At 40.3% G+C, this 19,299-nt stretch overlaps 1 protein-coding gene across 1 annotated transcript in view; it reads right to left on the reverse strand.

Moving 5' to 3' along the window:
• Positions 1 to 19,299, reverse strand: part of LOC124153695 (solute carrier organic anion transporter family member 74D) — a 345,215-nt gene that overhangs the window by 166,609 nt on the left and 159,307 nt on the right. Inside the window, exon 3 of the mRNA XM_046527011.1 lies at positions 8,322 to 8,447. The gene's annotated coding sequence lies outside the window, so the exon portion shown is untranslated. The remainder of the gene's footprint in view (positions 1 to 8,321; positions 8,448 to 19,299) is intronic.

The raw sequence follows: 19,299 nt of genomic DNA on the forward strand, positions 1-19,299 counted from the left end.
TAATGTGTCACCTGCTGGAGTCTCTTCGTGAAAAGCAGTCGTGACTGCTGTCACCACTTTCTCCACCTCCTATAAACTCTCCGCCAAAACGACATCCCAACACTCTTCCACACTTTTCCTTTCCTTCTGCTATTTACTCAGAATTATTCTCCCTTGTAAAGAGGCTAGAGGTCGTGAAGACACAAACGTAAGCATTTTATAAATATTACGAATACCTACCATCAAAATATTCTTTGGTGGACAATGCAATTAAATTTCAATAACAATTCAATGCGAGCCCACACATTTAACTAAGCTCTTTAAGGGATAGAAACAGGGATATAAATTTATGTTTCTCACTCGGCTAATCGGAGGCTGTTCACAGAATCACTTGTCTCATTTAAAAAATTACAATTTCAAGTGAAGATTAGTAATTAATCACAAATAAATGCTTCCACTATCTAGGAATGGGAACCTTTTTTTATTAAGAAACTACCACTATGTTACACTATATTATGCAACGTAATTAATAATACGAAAGATGGAAAACACTGATCATAAAACGTATAAAATGTCCTTGAAAATGACACAATGTGTCGAAACCATGGTCGTTTGTTAAGTATTGATTTAAAAGGTGTGGAAATTAACATTTGTGTTCTTCATCATGGATACTGAACATAAAACTTTGCTTTCCAACAGAATTGACATATACCAACCAAATGATGAATATAAAAAGTTATACCATAAAATTCTCCTCAAATAATGCAAGTGAATTCTAAATCATGAGGAATGATTCATTTTATCTAATTTATTATGCTAAAATTTCTCACCCATGAATACTCTTGCATGTTCTACAATACATTTTCATTCACTTATTGAGAGAGCGTTCAAAATAATGACACAATTACGAGTTTATTATGAATTCTCTCCTATGAAAATTGAATTCCATAAACTCCTTGGATATCCTTTGCCATACCAACACCTTTCAAATCGATTTCCTGTCCTCGTTAATGGATTACTTAGAGATTTGAGGCGGAGCAAGATCATTCATTACAAAACACTCTTCGCGCCTTCATTAAGAAATAGGTACACTCGATAGCACTACTCCTACAATATTGCTACCTAATCAGAGCGAAAACGATATATTTTGTCACGTCATTAGCAGAAATAAAGAATAATTTTTGTACAAACATTTGCGTCGCTAAATAGATGGTATTGCACGTGACAAATTATAAAGATAAATCGTAGTGAAGAGAAATGATTTTTCATTCGATTTAGATAAATTTGAAATGATGTCGGATAATACGTTCTATCAAAGAAATACCAACAGCAATTCTCACTCGTAAATCCTCTCGTTCGTTCAATTATACATCCATTGCGTGATGTGATAGTGCTTGAAATAATAAAACAATTAAGCTCGGTCAATTACAATTATCTTCAATCACTGTCGTGCACTATCAATTACACATAAAGCTAATGCCGTGAAAAGCACCAACACCTTTCAAATCGACTTTCTGTCCTCGTTGAGATCCGAGGCGGAGCTGGGTCATTCGTTACAAAACACTCTTCCCGCCGCGAAGAAGAAGAAATAGGTCCGCTAGCTAGCACACTACAAGCGGGGTGGACTCTCTCCTCACCTGGTCCCCATTCGAAGGATGACTTGGCACCCCGAACGAAAGCGATGATCCTCGAAGGCGCATCCGAGAATGCGTATGTAGTTCTCCGATTGCGTCTAGAGAGATGATTGCGGGTCTCTAGCAACGGATCCGGATACTTGGCGGGTGCACAATTAATCATGTGGGGAGGCGACGCGCGAGTGATTCATCTTCAAGATGTGTGTCGAGGGACCTCTACAGGGTTACGCAACTAAGACGCGGCACACAGAGAGGGAGAGAGAGAGAGAAAGCTTTGTGCAACCTCATCATCGCGCATTTTTTTATTTTTCCTCCGACAAGCGTCCGCGACTCGCGCGCGAATTAATGTGCATCTGATACCGATTTAATGCCAAACAACGTTTTCTCTCCACCGTCGTCACCATGGTGACGTCTCCATCGTCGAAAGAGGCAGGAGAGTACTTGAATGGATTTCCGAGAAGCAATCAACTCCATTCACTGATTGAAATAAACCCTTTATTAATCACTATAAATAGTATTTATACTTACGATGAAACGAACGTTGAACCTACTCTAAACGATAATTATTTCATAATGACATGTAGTAGTAAATTAGGATATTTAATAAGTAAAATATGCACAAATACTTTGAAATCAAAGTCCAACCTCATAATCGCGCATTTTTTTTATTTTTCTTCGACAAGCGTCTGCGGCTCGAGCGTGAATTAATGTGCGTCTGATAGGTACCGATTTAATGCCAAACAACGTTTTCTTACCACCGTGGTCGTGGTAACCATGGTGACGTCTCCATCGTTGAAAGAGGCAGAAAAGAACTTGAATGGATTTCCGAGAAGCAATCAACGCCTATTTGGATTTCTTTCAGTAATTAAAATGATTCCTAAATCACATCCCACAGCATATAGTATTCATATGAACGTTGAGACGAACGTTGAGCCGACTCTAAACGATAATTATTTCATAATATCAGTAGTAAATTAGGACACTTAATAAATGAAAATAACAAACATACTTCGAAATCAGGGAAATAAATTAGACACAGCTGGTAGTTGATCGGAAAAATAAATGCGTAATCGACTCAAATTCGTGAGTTGAAATTATAAAAAATCAATTCAAATGTCTTAACTCCAGAGAAGAATAAATATTAGACTATGCCAGGGAGATTGGCCAAAGAAATAGTAGGAATTAAAATAGGCGAGTATAAGTGCTAGTTAAATTTTTAACTTAGACGGCTAAGTCATTCATGGACAATCAACGGCCAACTACAATGCTTCACACGTAAAAACTATCGCAAAACCTCTATGTATAATTTCGTTCCTAAACGTATCAGACATCTGCATTGCGCTTCAAAGTAAATTGTAAAAATGAACTTTCAAAAGGAACGGCATGAGATATAAATAAAAATTTTGAACGCATGAAGTGGAACATTTGCAATTATTACTTTCTATATAATTCATGGAAAGGATGATGCGATCAATAGATATTATACCAACACAGGATAGGGACTGGTACAAAAATTTGTACTTATAATGATTTTTATTCCCGTCCAATTAAAACACATTAACCTCAGCAGAACAGAGAAGTGATACCCTCCATTCTATTTCACGAAACATCGCATCTGAAATTCAAAAGCTACATCCACATTAAACTCAATGAGCCGCCTCATTAGGAGTGAGCTGGTAGGTGTTACGACACAAGTTGTTTATCTGTACTCAGCATTTATTGAAGTCCCTCATTGCTTGGAGGAAAAACGAATTCCTACACCTATCCTTAATAGACCTGTAAATATATTGTGGCTCAAATATATTCTTCTACGTGTTACTCAAAAATATATCCGTACTTAATTGGCCACGTAATCTAAACTTAGCGCGCAACCTGTGAGTCTCTGCCGGCAACCAGCGAGAAGTAGCATACCAAACAAAGCATACACAGCAAATACATTAGAAAGAATGATATTAATTACCAATCAGTCGCATCACAAAGTCCAATTTTCAGTGGCCGCGATAGTTTTCAAGTTCAAGGGGAAAGGGGAAATAAAGAGGAAAGTCTTCAAACACCCCTCCTAACAAAAAAAAAAGTTTCAGAGATAACTGAAACTGGCAACTCTGAGCCGCTGAGCGTGATTTACCCGACCACTGGGAGGATGCAAAAACTTTCCCTTCGCCTCCGTCGACATTCCGTATGGAGGTCGGGTTGCCTTGACGACCAATCCCCACCCAGACGAAATGCAGCGACTGCCAAAGACCAGCAGCGGATCCAGGAGAGGGACAAGGGGGGCGATATGGGACTCTCCTCTCCTGAAAAGGCTCAAAAACTGAACAACAACTTATATCTAGTGTAAATTGGAAATTCAAGGGGGCAGCCACATCCCTTCCTGGCCACTTTCCAATTTATTGACTAATAAACCGGCGTGCAATATTGTTAAAAATGTTGGGCGTTACGTACCGTGCGATACGTACCAATATTTGAACCAATAGTGGCCAAATAGTGTTCTAATGTCCCACTAGAGAACGTCATTGTATTACGATGAATTTACGTTGTGTGAGCATTCGTGTGATTTGTATACTTCAATCAATAGAGAAACATTTTATTTCGTCCACATTTTAGAAACTTCAAGCGAATTTTCGAAAAAAAAACAATGTTTTACAACCAAACCTGATATTTTTCAAAGAGCTTCTTGTTTTGGCCGCAAGGAGTCAACATAACCGACTTCTGATTGGAGATTGGCCGCGAGAAAATAGAACCTGTTCTAAATTCCATATTGGGCAAGAAACTGTGTGCAATTTTGTGAAAAGGATATTGGATTAGAACTTGGTGCGTGTCAGGTGGACTACAATCTAATATCCAATAGATTGGCCCATAAATTTGGAAGTGTCATACAGGCTTAAAGAATGGCTCAGAGAGCGCAAATACTGCAATAGTCGACTCATCAGTCGTGCATTTTACGTGCTGTTGTCCACAGCGTATTCTAATAACACTGTATGAAACAAGTGAATTTGTACATAGTCACGCGCACGGGTGCAAAATTATATTTTATGCAACAAGCAAGGGGACTGGACTCCCAATTTCACCTTGAATACTGATTTCTGTTGCCTTTTCGGTCGCATTTTAATCGGTTTTCAAAAATGTCCGCGGGGCGGTGATGAGTGCAATGCGATCCACTTTTTTTCCAATATTTTGCATTTTATGACTGTAAGTGCGAGGAATATCATTGAAAAGTAATGAATTTGATAGATCACATAATCATGAATGTAAATTTCGGTTGATACCCCTAATTATACTTTATTTCCCCGTGAAACTCGGATCAATTTGTCCAGCAGCGACGCGAGCGGCGACTCCTGTAAACCCATTTAAAAGCGCGGTCGGTGACACACGTTTAGAGACCGAATGGAGGATCCTCTTTTGTAATATTCGTGACACCAAGGATGAAGTTTTCTATGATGAATTGTTTCGTTTAGCCAGGATTCGAACCCGGACCTTCCGATTGCCGGTTAGCCCTGCTAGCCAATGGAGTTCACTCTAAGTACATGAATTGGTGGTGTAATTAGCTAGCTCGCCATACCGGTAATCGAAAGATCCGGGTTCACACCCCAGCTATGCCAAATATGTTTCCATGACGAACTTCATCCTTGGTGTATACATGTATTTGAACAGGTTTACGAAACGAATAGGTTTAGGAATCACCACTTGCGGAGCTGCCCTGCAAAGGGGTCCTAATTTAATGGGGAAATAATCTACAATTATAGACGTCAATCGATTTTAACATAAAATAAGATATAATTTATTGAATTCGTAACATTTCAATACTGTTTCTGCGAGTGCAAATACTTTATTGTATATTTAAAAAATCAGTATATCGTTTAAATGGAAGGGCTGGACGGAGAGTACGCTCCTTTGCCCGCAACAACACTTTTCGTCGTCTTAGTTACCACGATGTTATAAATAGGGATGGCAAGTGAAACGAAACGAACATTTTTCGTTTCGACCCGGAGGGAAACGAAAATACGAGGCCTAGGTTTAGTTTCGTCCCTTAACGAAATAAAAACACCAAAAAGTTTAGTTTCGACCCAGGACGAAACTTTACTCCCAGGAACGGAACTAAATTAATCGAAACTCCGCTGCTTATTGTTCAGTTTCGATCCCAAAAGTTGAGTGGCGAGGGACAAGAGAGAATAGTTTAAACCCATTACGTTTGCCATGCGTGTGGAGAGGTTAAAACGTTGAACTTAAAAATCGAATGGCTGGTTTGCGTTCATCGCTCTCCTGTTAGTGGCAAAAATATGAGTGCCCCATGCGTCTAATGGCGGTAGGCCGAACCTCTACTTAATTCAACAATACTTCGTACGAGGTGTGTGGGTCGAAACTAAACCGTTCGAAGATGAAGCACGTGGTCCCACCGGTGCGAAACATTATCTGCGTTTCCTTTCGTCCAAGAGTTTTAGTTTAGCTTCGACGAGAAGTGGTTTTGACTCCGCTTTTGTTTCAACCCTGAGTTTAGCTCCCAGAGTTTGACTCCATTTCGTTTCGTTTCTACATTTCTCTCCCGGGAACGAAACTACTGAAATTTTACTGGTTTTGACTTTCGTTCAGTATCTATTACCATCCCTGGTTATAAACGTCGAGAGATCGTTTTGAATTTAATGATTTACGTAATGATGAACAATACAAAATGAATGACATAATTGCATATATATGAGTCTTTTACCTAACTCCGAGGAAGGTGGTAATGCCACCGAAAATTTAGTGAGTGTGAGTTTATAATCTTTTTTGTGTGTGTTCTGATACTGCCCATCCTAGGGTTTTTTTAAGTTATTTACCTCGCCGAGGAACATTTCGAAGTGTATACATATATATATATATATATACATGGAGAATAAAAGAATGGCTCGGCACTCAGCGCTTTGCTGCACAAATTGTTGAAAACCCGATTACAAAGGTGAACGAAGTGGAGGCATTAATCAAACTTTCCACGAGACAAAATTGGGCCTCCTCCTTGTAGTTCCCTTGAATAAAAGTTTCCATAAGGGAAAAACACCGGGACTCGGTCGTTTTTTTATTTTTTTATTTACGACGGACATAAAGCCCTGAGCCCAGACTTCCCCCCCCCCCCCCCAAGTCCTCTCAATCTCGCCATTCATTAAATGGTTATATGACTCTTTCCCAAAAGCGTGCAAATGCGAGAACCCTTCTTGAGGTCGCGCAAAACGTGTTCTGCATCGTAGCTGCGGGTCCGCCGCGGCAGTAAATAAAACAAGGCCGGAGATGTGCTGCAGATACATCTACATCCTAACCCGAAAGCATCCTCAATAGGCTTGTGGCGGAGGATGTTAGAATTACAAGAGTTTACAACAAATTTAAAATTAGAAGCGCATTAGAGGAATTTGACTACCAAGTCCCACCCAGCAGTGGCGCAGTGAGGGAGGGGTTTTGGGGGATAATACCCCCCCATAGCTAAGAGAAATTTTTAAGTTCAACCCATATTACTTAATTTGATTGATTTTAAAAATAGAATACTGTAAGGATTAATAAAATATCCCTCAGAAAGCCGTTAACCTCACCAGTTTGAACAATTTATCAATATAATTCCGCAATATATTAATCTCTTATCTGACGCTTATCCTGGTGGGTATACCATACCCCACACACCCCGTCGTTAGTTGCACCTAAACCCCCCCCCAGACTTAATTCCTAGCTGCGCACCAGCCACCCAGTATTTATTAAAATATTTATTGTTTGGAAGCAAAAAGATTTTCTTATCTATACATCCCGCGGTTTCCCATATTTCTCATATTTTATCGTTTCTGTTGGGCGTGGAAGTAAAGTGAGGTTCCACAATGATATGCTACTCGTCGATCAGAAAATGTTTTACTATCGAAGTATTATATTTTATCGATTAGAGTAACATGTTTATCCTAAATTGCTCAAACAATATAACCCTGATTTTTAGCCTGAAAGTCTGCATCCTAATTCAAGTTATATAAATATGTGTAGAGGTCTTTTTACACGGGGCACGCACTTGCACAATCTGACGTGTGTGCTTTAAGCGCGGTTAAAATTGCGTCGTGCAAAGTGGTGAATTGCCGGAACACATGCGAGAATGCGTGGACGTGAGGTGGTAAAATAGCCCCTGTTCCAATTTAGTTCGTGCATTCGCGCAATTCAACGCCATAAGGAGATATTAATTCAGTTTTAACCTGCGCAATTCCGCGCCCCGTGTAAAACGGCCATAACGCCAGTAGCAGTTTCGACGAATAGCGCAGTTTCGTCCACCCTCCTCCCTCCGTTCCCTCGCCGAAAATCTGCCAAGCGAGACGGAAGAAAGAGGATCTAGCCACCCCCCTTGTCCCTATCCTGGATCCGCCACACCACATTCGGAAGTTTCCAGTTTCTCTCTTATGTTATCACTTCCGTCGGACATGGCAGTGAGGTGAAGTTCTATGATGATGTTCTACTCGTCACTACGAAAAATATCCATTGTAAATTGCTCAAAAAATACAAGTAAGCCTAATCTGTAGTCTCTAAATCTCTATCAGCTCCCAGGCTAATTAATGTAAAAGATGCGTAGTGCTCTTAGTAGAAGTTTTCGACGAATCGCGTCGTTTTGACCACAATCGTTCCCCCGTCCTCTCAACCGAAAATCTGCCGAGGGAGACGGAAGGAGAAAGAGAAAGGCAGAGCGTACAGAGGAGGTACACATGTACGTATACTCACCCTCAGTGGTTAGCCTTGTCCTTCTGGAGGCGGCGTCTGGGGTGCGGGGCCGAGGTGGGGGAGGAGGCGGGAGAGGCGGTCGGCGTTGGTGCTGCGGCAGCGGCAAGTGTTGGCGCGGCAGGACACCTGCAAAACAGAGAGAGAGAGAGAGCCATCTTTATCGAGAGGAGCAAGGACAAGACGGGGGAGGGGATTACGTAAACTCGAAAAAAGCCTAAAAATGGACATTGCGCAATATTTCTGCAAACCCGCTCGCGCTCTTCGCAGCTTCGCGCTGGAGTGGCTCAAAGGGCTGTGAAAACATTGCCGCCGTGCGCTCCTGTAGTGCTTCGCTTGACCCCAAGCGCGAGAGAGACGATTACGACCGCGCGTGTGTACGCGCGCGAAAGCTCGCGAGCGTAAAACCGAGCGAAATTCATGCTTCACCACAGGTAAATTCCAAATTGACCCACCCGTACTCTACAGGCGTTCAAGGCATTCATGTCTTTAATGGTAACAATGAATACCACCTATACCACAAGCACATTAGAGCGATATAAACGGTCACTTCAAATACTCATTCAGTGCCGTGAGAATGGTTAACGAGTTGGAACCCGAAACGTCGCGACTTTTCGGGTTCCAACTCGTTAACTCGTCGTCGTCGCTCGTCGCGACGCGTCGCGTCGGCGCTCTTAGAAAATCTTACCCTGGACGCTGAATCCCGAGAAAAGTTTAAATACATTAGAGCGATGTTGTCTTGGTATTTTTTTCAAACAAATTCTTAGCTGCACTCGTATAATAGTCAAATTCCACAAATAAAATATATACCCTCTTAGAGTCACCTACTGAAAGTGGTACCGAGGTATACCACGTTATTTAAATAAAATGTTACATCTTCGAGAAAAAATCCTATCATGTCACTTTTTGGTGTATCGTCATGAAAGTTTTCATATTTTACTCTATTAATATTGATTTTTAATTGCATTATTAATCTCGATTATTTATTCAAGAGATAAGTTTCTGAATAATTATTGATTTGAGCAATGAAATACCTCAAAGCCAACATTTCGGCTCGGGGCGCTTTTCGGCTGAGAAAAAAATGCCTGTGTGTAGGCCCGCGGCACTAATAAGGTTAAATACGACCGTTTTCGCTTTAAACAGTATCTTCACGCGATCAGCATTTAAAAACATCGGCATCTTTAAAAGAAAAATTGGTACTGTCATATTTTTCTCAGTGGAAGATCCATGTTTTTCAACTACAGTTATAAGCCATCACCACGCTTGTTCACCATCTCCCTTTGAGTCTTAAATTATATTTATCTTAGATTTCCACCAGGCATCTTAGTATAAAATGATTTTTTTTGGATTCTGCAAATACTTTTATTCAGGGGCGGATCCAGGATTTCTTTCTGGGGGGTGGGGGGGCACAAGCAAGGCCGTATCCAGGATTTTGTTCTGGGGGAACACAAGGATAGCTCGTAATAGAAAAAGGACGCAATGATAATGGGACCGTATTAAAATCTTGCATATTTTTAAGGGTATGGGAGGTACGTGCCCCCGTGCCCCCCTAGATCCGCCTATGCTTTTATTTACCAAGTCAACCAGCATGATTCATCAGCGAAAGTATAGTCTTCAATACACAAAATCAGTGTAAATATTGACCTTCATATTTGAAAAATTTATGTTAACGAAGGCACCAGTACAGCTGTATGAACCAGTCAATTTTAAATAAAATTAAATAATAGTCATTTCCAAAAACATAGGAAGATTTCCACATCAGCACTAAGGTTTGACTTTGAGGAACTTCTCCATAACGGAAATAAAAATAAAAATTTGTGACAGTCAACAAATTGAGTTCATTTCTACGCATAGGCGCATCTACAGAGGGAGGGGGCACGGAGGCACGGGTTCCCCCTGACCCTTAAAAAATACGCAAGATTTTTAATACGGTCCCATTGTCTTTGCTTTCGTTTTGTATTACGAGGTATCGTGATGCAACCAGAACAAAATCCTGGACACGGCCTTGCTTGTGCCCTCACCCCCAGAGAAATCCTGAATCCGCCCCTGTTTCCATGTAATTGTCAAATGTACCGCGGATATTGAAAAAAAACACCAAAATAAATTATTTGACTTCCAAAAATTTCAATCTTATTTACATTTTATCACGGAATTTTTCACGCGATATTCATGGAGCGGATACTCATAATCGAAAATGAAAGTCCCCCAAGAGTAATTTCACTAATAGTAACTGAAATTGATAAAATATACAAAACTTAAGATACATCGACAATAATGGGCAGAATGATATAAATAAATATTTTTCATTATATTAGTACTTTTCCACCAAACTAAACTTAGTGGGAAAAACAGTTACTATTGTTAATATATAAAACTTCCACGAATTGTAGCCTGGTTGTAATTAAACATAGATATCAATGACATTTGACCCATTTATGAAGTAGACATCATCTACCTTTAATTCATTCGAGGAATTCTCAGCTTTCTACTCAAGGTGTCCCGTACAGAATATAAGAACCTCAGCTGAATATGCTCATTAATTATACTATGATATCCACGTAAACACCAGGAGTTATACCAACTCGCCACAGACAAAAAATAACATACCTGACACAAATGATAAAAATTCCTATTAAGTCATACTATATATTTTGATTTCTAAACACATACGTTTAAGGGGAACCATGGGCTCCTTGATTATAGAAGCGTACGAGTGGCGTCGTTCGATTCGTTTTACCGTGAAGAACACAAATATGGATCAGCTAAGATATCGATCATGCGGACGAAATGACTGCCACAATCTTCGTATTCATCATTTTTGAACTACAATATTTAAAAAATCAATGCCCAATTATACGTATTTCGCGAAAAAAACGGATTAAAAATTATGCATATGGAGAAAATAGAATCACCCACCATTGTTGAAATATTTAAAATAACGTCTAAAGTGACCGCCTCTATTAATGGCTTAAGTGAATATCATTAAGATGGGGTCTTGAAAAACAACAAATTATATAATTTTATGGTTCCAGAACTCAAATAAAATCAGGACTAATTGTGAGTCGTTAAAAATAAAGAAATAAAACTCGTAATTTAATATGATGCAGTAAAAATATGTCTGAAATTCACGAGAATTCCTGACGCCTTTCACACTAGGATTCTCGTGTCATCTCCATCAAAGGCGTGGCACCTGACAATGTCAACGCAAATGAGAAAACGTGGGGGGCGACCAGAGAAACGTGAGGCGAAAACATGAGCTCCTCCAGTGGCTCGGATGCATAGAACAAGGCCGGGAGGAGTTTATATTTGGAGAACAGGCACGATGAGGAAACGATTAGCGGAGGAAGGACGGAATATTTTATGAATTCAGGCTATCTCACTCGAGACGAGAGAAAGAGTCGGACGCGCTTCCAAAATACGTGGAGTGGGTGCTTAGCTTTTTTTTTTTTTTTTGAGCGCGCCGGACCGTACCCGCCCATGGGAGAGCTTCAAGAGGATTCAATGTTTTATTTATTTTTTGTGACGGGAGGGAGGGATGCATGGAAGTATATGAAGGAACTGGGCAAGGTGGGAGAGGGGAGGGCGGGGAGAATTGGCTCCGCGAGCATAAATAAAAGAATGAATCCCCAATAAGAAGGTTGCGAGGGGGTGATGGCATAAGAAACTGAGGAATGGGGATGTCGAGAGAAGAGGAGGAGGAAGGCTTACGGACTGTTCTTAAGGAAGTTGTTATCTTGAAGCAGGGATGGATGGCAATAGAAACTAAACGAAAGGCAAAACGAGTAAAATGTCAATAGTTTCGTTCCCAGGAGCGAAATGTAGAAACAAAACGAAATGGATTTATATCCAGGCAGCTTAATTCAGGGTCCAAACGAAATCGGAGTCCAAAATACTTCGGGTCATTAGATTACACTAGATGCATATAAAACTCATATCTTTACCAGTAACAGGAGACGGTAAACACAAATTGGCCATTTGATTTTTAACCTCGACGTTTTAACCTCTCTACACGTAATGGGTCGAAATTATTCCCTCTTATCCCCCTCCACTCAAATTCTGGGATCGAAACTTAGCTATGAGCAGCGGAGTTTCGATTAATTGTCTTTCCTGGAAGTAAAGTTTCGTCCCGGGTCGAAACTAAACTCCTTGGTGATTTTAATTTCGTGCGGGAACGAAACTAAACCTTGGCCTCTTATTTTCGTTTCCCTCTGGGTCGAAACGATGCATTTTCGTTGTGCGCAGAACCAGTCCCGAAACTAAAGCCAAAACATTTGAAAGTTTTATTAGGGCGTTCCCCAACACAAAAAGACAACGACACCGAGAAGGAAGGTGGAGGCTTCGGTTAAAAAACCTGATCCTTTCCCAGGGAGAGTGAAGGTTGCTGGGGTGCTCCACCGGGTAATCTTTTCCATGGCTGTATACCTTTCGGGGTGCGATTCGTGCTCCATTCTCATTGCTGAATTGGTTGAATAATCTCGAAACCTCAGCTGCCATGGAGGAGATACCACGTATAATCACCCTAGCAGACTTCAGTACCAGGATGCCTCGGTAATTCAAGCGATAGAACACCTTGAGCCCTATCTAGTAACCAGTGGTGCAGCGAGGGGGGTTTTGGGGGATAAACCCCACCCCCAGAGCTCAGAGAAATTTTTAAGTTTAATCCATTTTACGTAATTGGATTAATATGAATTATAGAATAGAGTAAGTATTAATAAAACATCCCTCAGAAAGCCGTAAAACTCACCATTTTCAACCAAATATCTTAAAAATTTCTAGGGAAGGGCCCCCGCACCTCATGCTCACCCTGGCGGGTACTCCACACCCCCTAACTCTCCAGTATTATTTGAGCCTTTTACCCTTCTAGCCTTTATTCCTAGCTGCGTCCCTGCTAGTAAATACGTCTCCTCGTTTCCGAGATTTCGGAATCGAACTTTCCGTTTCCGTCACTCGGAGGCGCTCTTTATGCTATCCACTTTATGCACTGTCGAAAAGCGTCAATGCCTTTCAAGGTTATAACGCTTTCAACTGGTATCGTCAGTAACTTTATGTGATTCCTAACTCCGCACATAATCATCCATTTCCCTTAATTTTTTGGACACATACCGCGCCATTTTTTCAAATAGGGTGGTTTCCTATTATTTTTTTATTGCCTAAATCGAAAGATTATTACTCCTGGAGTACGTATTTCACGCTTTTAGATTTTTAAATGACGATATCTATTTTTCGCGATTAAATGAAAAGTGAAAATTTTCAAGCGCGCGAAAACGCGACGCTTAAGTATGAATGTCGGGAAGTCTCTCCGCGTGACGTATTTCTGGTTCCCCCTCCCGCCCTGCGAGTTGACCTTGAGGCGAGGCTTAGCGCTGATACGACGCAGGCTGCTAGCGGCTAGCCTAGTACCCTGCTGACTGGTAGCGCTTGGCTTAAATAAGGGTTATTAATAACTTATCAAACGAGGAAAACTTTCCGACCTTAGCCATTTTTAATAAGTGATTGTTAAGACATGTTTTCCTGAGCTCTGCGCCTCATGCATGCAATGGTAACCTCAGACGACGTATAACTCCTATCTTCTCGTGTAGAAACTAGGTCCCTGTGACGTCACGTGGAGTGGCATCGCATGGGCGTCAATCTGGCCCTTTTCAAATGAGGATAAAAATGGACCATTGCCATTCGTCTAACCCGGTATTTCTAAAACAAAATAATTTGTATATTATGAATACACTAATGGTGGGTAACGAATCGCAATCAATGCCTTTCGTTTTCTTTGATGAAGGAAACCACCCTATTACTTGTGACTTCTTACCAGCTTCTGCAACACCAGTTTCGCGGTAAAAATATTCCATAACTTAGCTGGCGCATCACTTTCCGTTTCCGAAAAACGGAAAGACACTCTCCGAGACCCACCGTCATTTCGGCCGCACTCGGGCGAGTTACCGGGACGGAATACCTTCGGGTAGACCTTAGTGGAAAGCTCCTTCCAAAATTATGACGTCTTTCCGAGAACCAACCACGAACTATACGAGAGATTGCCTTAGTGTATAGGGTCTCTGGTGCGAATTCGGGAGATCCGGATTCGAATCCCGGCCAAGGCAAATCATTTTTCCTCTGCGGAATTTTCTCCCTAAATGCACACTTTCGGGTGACTACGTAAAAGTGCGCTGCCCGCTGGTCCGTGGATATTCCTGGAGTCAGGGGGAGATGAAGTGTGGAGGGGGCTGTGGGTTCGCGCCATATCTCTCGACCTTGAGGCGATGCGACCGCACATACATGAGGCTCAGGTCACTGCACGCTTTCGATGGCTGAATTTCCCATTCCACCCCACGCTCCATTCGCCCCCTCCCATTTCCGCCCCCGCCCCGGGCCGCCTCTTCATCTTATGGCCCCCACCCTCTGCCCCGTTTGAGCTATGGTGAAGGTCTTGGGCCCAGAGACAGAAGAAGACTCCCACGCCGCCGACCCGGATTCAAATCCTGATTGGATTTTTTTTTTGGTGCAACCACCTTTCTCGTGGACTTGCAGAATGACGAATGAGAAGCGCGAATCTTCAGAGGCTAATCGTAGCACTAGTGTAAATGACATTACGATTTCAAAAATATTATGAAAGTACGGAGAAAACAGATGTATAGAGGGGAATATGGAAGGAATACTATCGCGGGAAATTTTGGAAATATATCTGGAATGAATTAGTATTTTTTAACGGTTTAATAATGGAGGATTTCTACGTACTGAGTAAAAATAATATTATTCCAAACTGTAGACTGTAAAACAGTGCAATGAAAGGCATTTTAGACGGTTTGAGAGACGACAGGCGAAACTGAATTGGAGCGATTATGCAGGTTGGAACGTCGACTTGGGCGTCGCGATTTGTTCAAAAAACGGCATTTGCTCAATTGTAAGGAAAATACTGCGGAAAATTTGAGAGAAAATTACTGCAGAATGGGTAGGGTATGGATGCGACGATGAATTAAGCAATACGCTGAGAGGCGCTAGCAAGATGGTGGAATATAAATGGAGAATTATAAATCGATTGGCGTATAATTGACCAAGCGGAGTTTGGAAAAGGATTCATGAATAAATTAGCTATAAAAATAATGCTTGATATCAATTAAAGAGAAATTTTCATTTAGCCAAACAGAATGCCAATACACCCATCCATGCTACTGTATATAACTATAGATCTCACTACACATAAAAAGTATAAAAATAGTGAGGAGATATTTCATTAAGAGGGTGTAACACATTCATCGGTAAAATGCAAGCCATATTTTGGCTGCAGAACGACATATATATGAAAGATTTTATCATGAAAATAAAGCAAAAGAATTAGACCTTGACAGACACACGCTTAAAACCTGTTTGTTTAATGGGCACATATATCATGATTACAGCTACATCCTACGGCAAATTATCGATTATAACCAGACTTTCGCCTCAAGATCTTAATTCTGGCCTCTCCAAGATTTCTTTATAGACTGTAAAATTCATTATTACTCCGATATGAATACTAGCGAAATTTACAATAAATGGACGCGAGTCTGCGCATTACAAATGCAGTCGCTCCCTAATGTACTTTACAGCAAAATGTGATCACTGAAATAATTTTGATACGCATTCTATGCAGAAATTATTTTCCCCAAGAATCTACATTGCGGTCCACCAACCAAATTTCTAAAGGGGATTGCCTTTCTGGGTCATAATCAAATACCCCAAAGCTACATTACAGCGAAAAAAGACAATTGTGACAATTGGGATTAGAAATACATAATTGTTAAGAGGACCACAAAATCTAATTCCACATTTTTCTTAAGGCATTCAGTTAACTCTTGAGGATTATTTAAAACTGCGGAGTCGTAACTCGCGGCAATCAATTTTATGAGAGGAAGGAAATAAATTTCGAATGACATACCGACCCATTTATATTTTTCTTATTACTTTCGCTTTGGAGCAGTTTTTCTCTGCCTCGAGTGAAAGTGTTCATTTCACGGAATTTGGGAAGACATAATTCGAGTAAAAACACCTTTCCACAAAATTATCTTACATTTTGGCACCTTTTGAACAGATCTCATAAATTTAAACTCGTCTTGCAGGTAGCTAGAAAGGGAAAGTTACTTTGTCACACCTTTTACACGCAAAGTTTTGCTTTCTATCACTTTACCTCATTAACATATAACCTAATTTCTCCTAAACAAGAGCCAATTTCCACCGTAGATTCCACTTCAATTAACATTTCGCGGGGATAACAGTCGAAATCAAGCCTTAATACACAAAATTAATATTTCCAAATAATTTTGCCCATGTAACAGCAATCTTAAAATAGTGTCTAATCGCCTTAAAACTTTGTCGTAGCCAGATCGTAAATGAATAATGCTTTCTTTGTTAGCAGCCATGCAAAGCTGGAATATCGAATGCTAAAGTTTGCCTGCCCTCCTTCAGCAAAAATATTTTTCATTCCTGTTAGTGCATTACACATTTACTCGTAACTTTAAAAAATATTCTGCTTTGCTCTTAATTCTTAGCACTCAAACGTACCTTGCCATTCCAAAAAGAATGGAAATAGTATTCTTACCCTCACTAGTTAAAATAAATACACGTTTCAAATGAATAAAACATAGGACCAGGGATCAGTTTTATGGCCACTGCTCAGCCCAATGAAGATGAGTTCACCAATCATTTGTTTCCTCCTAGTAACGCGCCTTACCAACTGTTTTCCGTTACTAGAATAATGTGTGGAAGATAAAGTAATTATATCCTTGTAATTTACATTTATACGTGTTGATGTACACATTTCATTATAATCCATCACCTAATAAAGAGCGCGGGAAGCAATTAATAGCATAATTATACTTTCAAGCCTAATTAATTACGGACATTACTTCATACACATTAGAGTGATAAACTCAGGCACCCGGGATTTTTTTATAGTTACTCCTCAATTTTGTAGGATATTAAGAGAGATATGAGGCCCAAAATTATTAGGATCATAACAAAATTGCTCAAATAAAACATAGTTTCTGGCGTAATTCAGAGAAGACATCACCGTTAATGGCATCACACCTCCGTCCAACGAGGAAGTACACGTAAAATTAATACCAGAAGCACTTAGAGTGATGATTGCCCCTGGAGCTCCGTGTAATACGATGCTTACCCCTCCAAGCCTCCAGCAAATAGCAGGATATGTTGGTGTACTACGACCTCCAAAACTCAGCTGCCCTAATCCGCGCCCTTTCCTTTTCGTGTCCTCCCTCAGGTTCCCACTACCGTTTATCACTCGAGTTCTACGTGTCAACATCGCACGCCTCCTCCCACCTCCCCCACCCCCTTGCCGAACCTCTCACCTTCCCCCTCCATCACAAACAACGGAGCTCTCTCAAGTATGGGGTGGATAATGATGCCGACGAAGAGATGAAGTGCGTGATAGCGCCTCTCGGAAGTGAGAGCGTGGCCTTCTCTCTCTACGCGTTTTCCCGAATTCTGTTCACTTAATCCCATCACAAAACTGCGCATCTTTTTTTTTAAATGTCGCATACTTTTGCCTATCGTTCAAGATGAGTGCCGTCAAATTTTTCTCGTTTTTTTCAAAACGAGCTACTCCTCTGAGCAAATTTATGAAGACTACTACAATTAATTTTAATAATGATAACTTCGTAAATAATTATTTACGAAAGGCTGAACAACCTTACACGCCATATCTTATGACATGTTAGCCTGATGAAGAAACCCTTCGAGGGGAAAGTAGATGGCAACAACGGGAAAGGAAGACCTCGAATGAGGGAACAGGTAAAGAAGGATGTGAATGTTAAGGAATACGTAGGAGTGAAAAGATTAGCTGATAGGAGAATTAAGTGGAGAGCGGCGTCAAGCCAATCTTTTTATTATGATGAATGATTTCGTTTTAATGAGCGAATATATTTCCATCAAATATTTTATTACAATTAACTTGCTAGACAATAAAGCATATCTGTGTCCTGGATGATGGATATTCCACCCAGGAGGGGTTCGAACCCGCCTTTTAATCGACCTTTTAATTGACTCGACCTTTTAATCGGCAGGCTGTGGCGTAAATGTCTTTTCACAGATATTAAAAATTTACGTCTCAATGATAAATGTAAAGAAAACTAATGTTTATTCTCCGGAAGTTTAATGTTTTTAAATAAAAGTGGTGTTTTTTATGGTCAAGTTACATGAGTAAATATTGCTCAATCGATTCGATAGGTTCGTCTAACCCATTAAGAGAGGCAGCTGATATATGATTTTGAATTAATAATGCCTAACTTATGTAGATTAAACAATTTCGCCAAAAATATCACGCATCACCGGACACACTAAAAACTAAAATGCTGAATGGATAATGATGACGGCGACATGATTAAGTGCGGGTCAATGGGTCTCGTAAGAGCGTGGGTGGACTTGAATCTCTACCTCCACCCATTTTTCAGCCACCTCACCCATTCCTGGTCGCTTGATCCCGGTCAAAAATACGCATTCTTTCCGTGTAGTTAACTTCTACAAATGGTGACTAACACCCAGGTTAAGTAACGGCATTTTTCACTCAGACCATTGATATTTGTTTCTCCCCACGAGTAAGTGCTTGGAACCCAAAACCTTAAGACAAATAAAATCTTTAGCAAGGATTGGCATATATTTTTAAGGTGGCAAGTGTTATTTTTTAATTGTAGCTCAATAATTCACGGCGACGCTAATTTATGTTTTCTTCCTTCAGCGGATGAATTCATTCTGTACATTCAGAGTGTTAATTGGTATCAAATAATGCCTTTAACTGACTTTTCCGCATACGTTCTATGGGTCACCAGCAATTTAGAACGAAATTAAAATTTTCTTCCAAGCTCAAAAAGACAACCAAAAGCGGAAGTTAACACATTAAAATAATCAATCCTTTTTAGGTTGAATGCAATTCATAAATATATACATTAATACTAAAAACCATTTCAAGTTAAATTTTCTTCTAAAATGTATGTGAAAA

This window comes from Ischnura elegans, chromosome 2, assembly GCF_921293095.1.
Source record: "Ischnura elegans chromosome 2, ioIscEleg1.1, whole genome shotgun sequence".
NCBI classification, from domain to species: domain Eukaryota; kingdom Metazoa; phylum Arthropoda; class Insecta; order Odonata; family Coenagrionidae; genus Ischnura; species Ischnura elegans.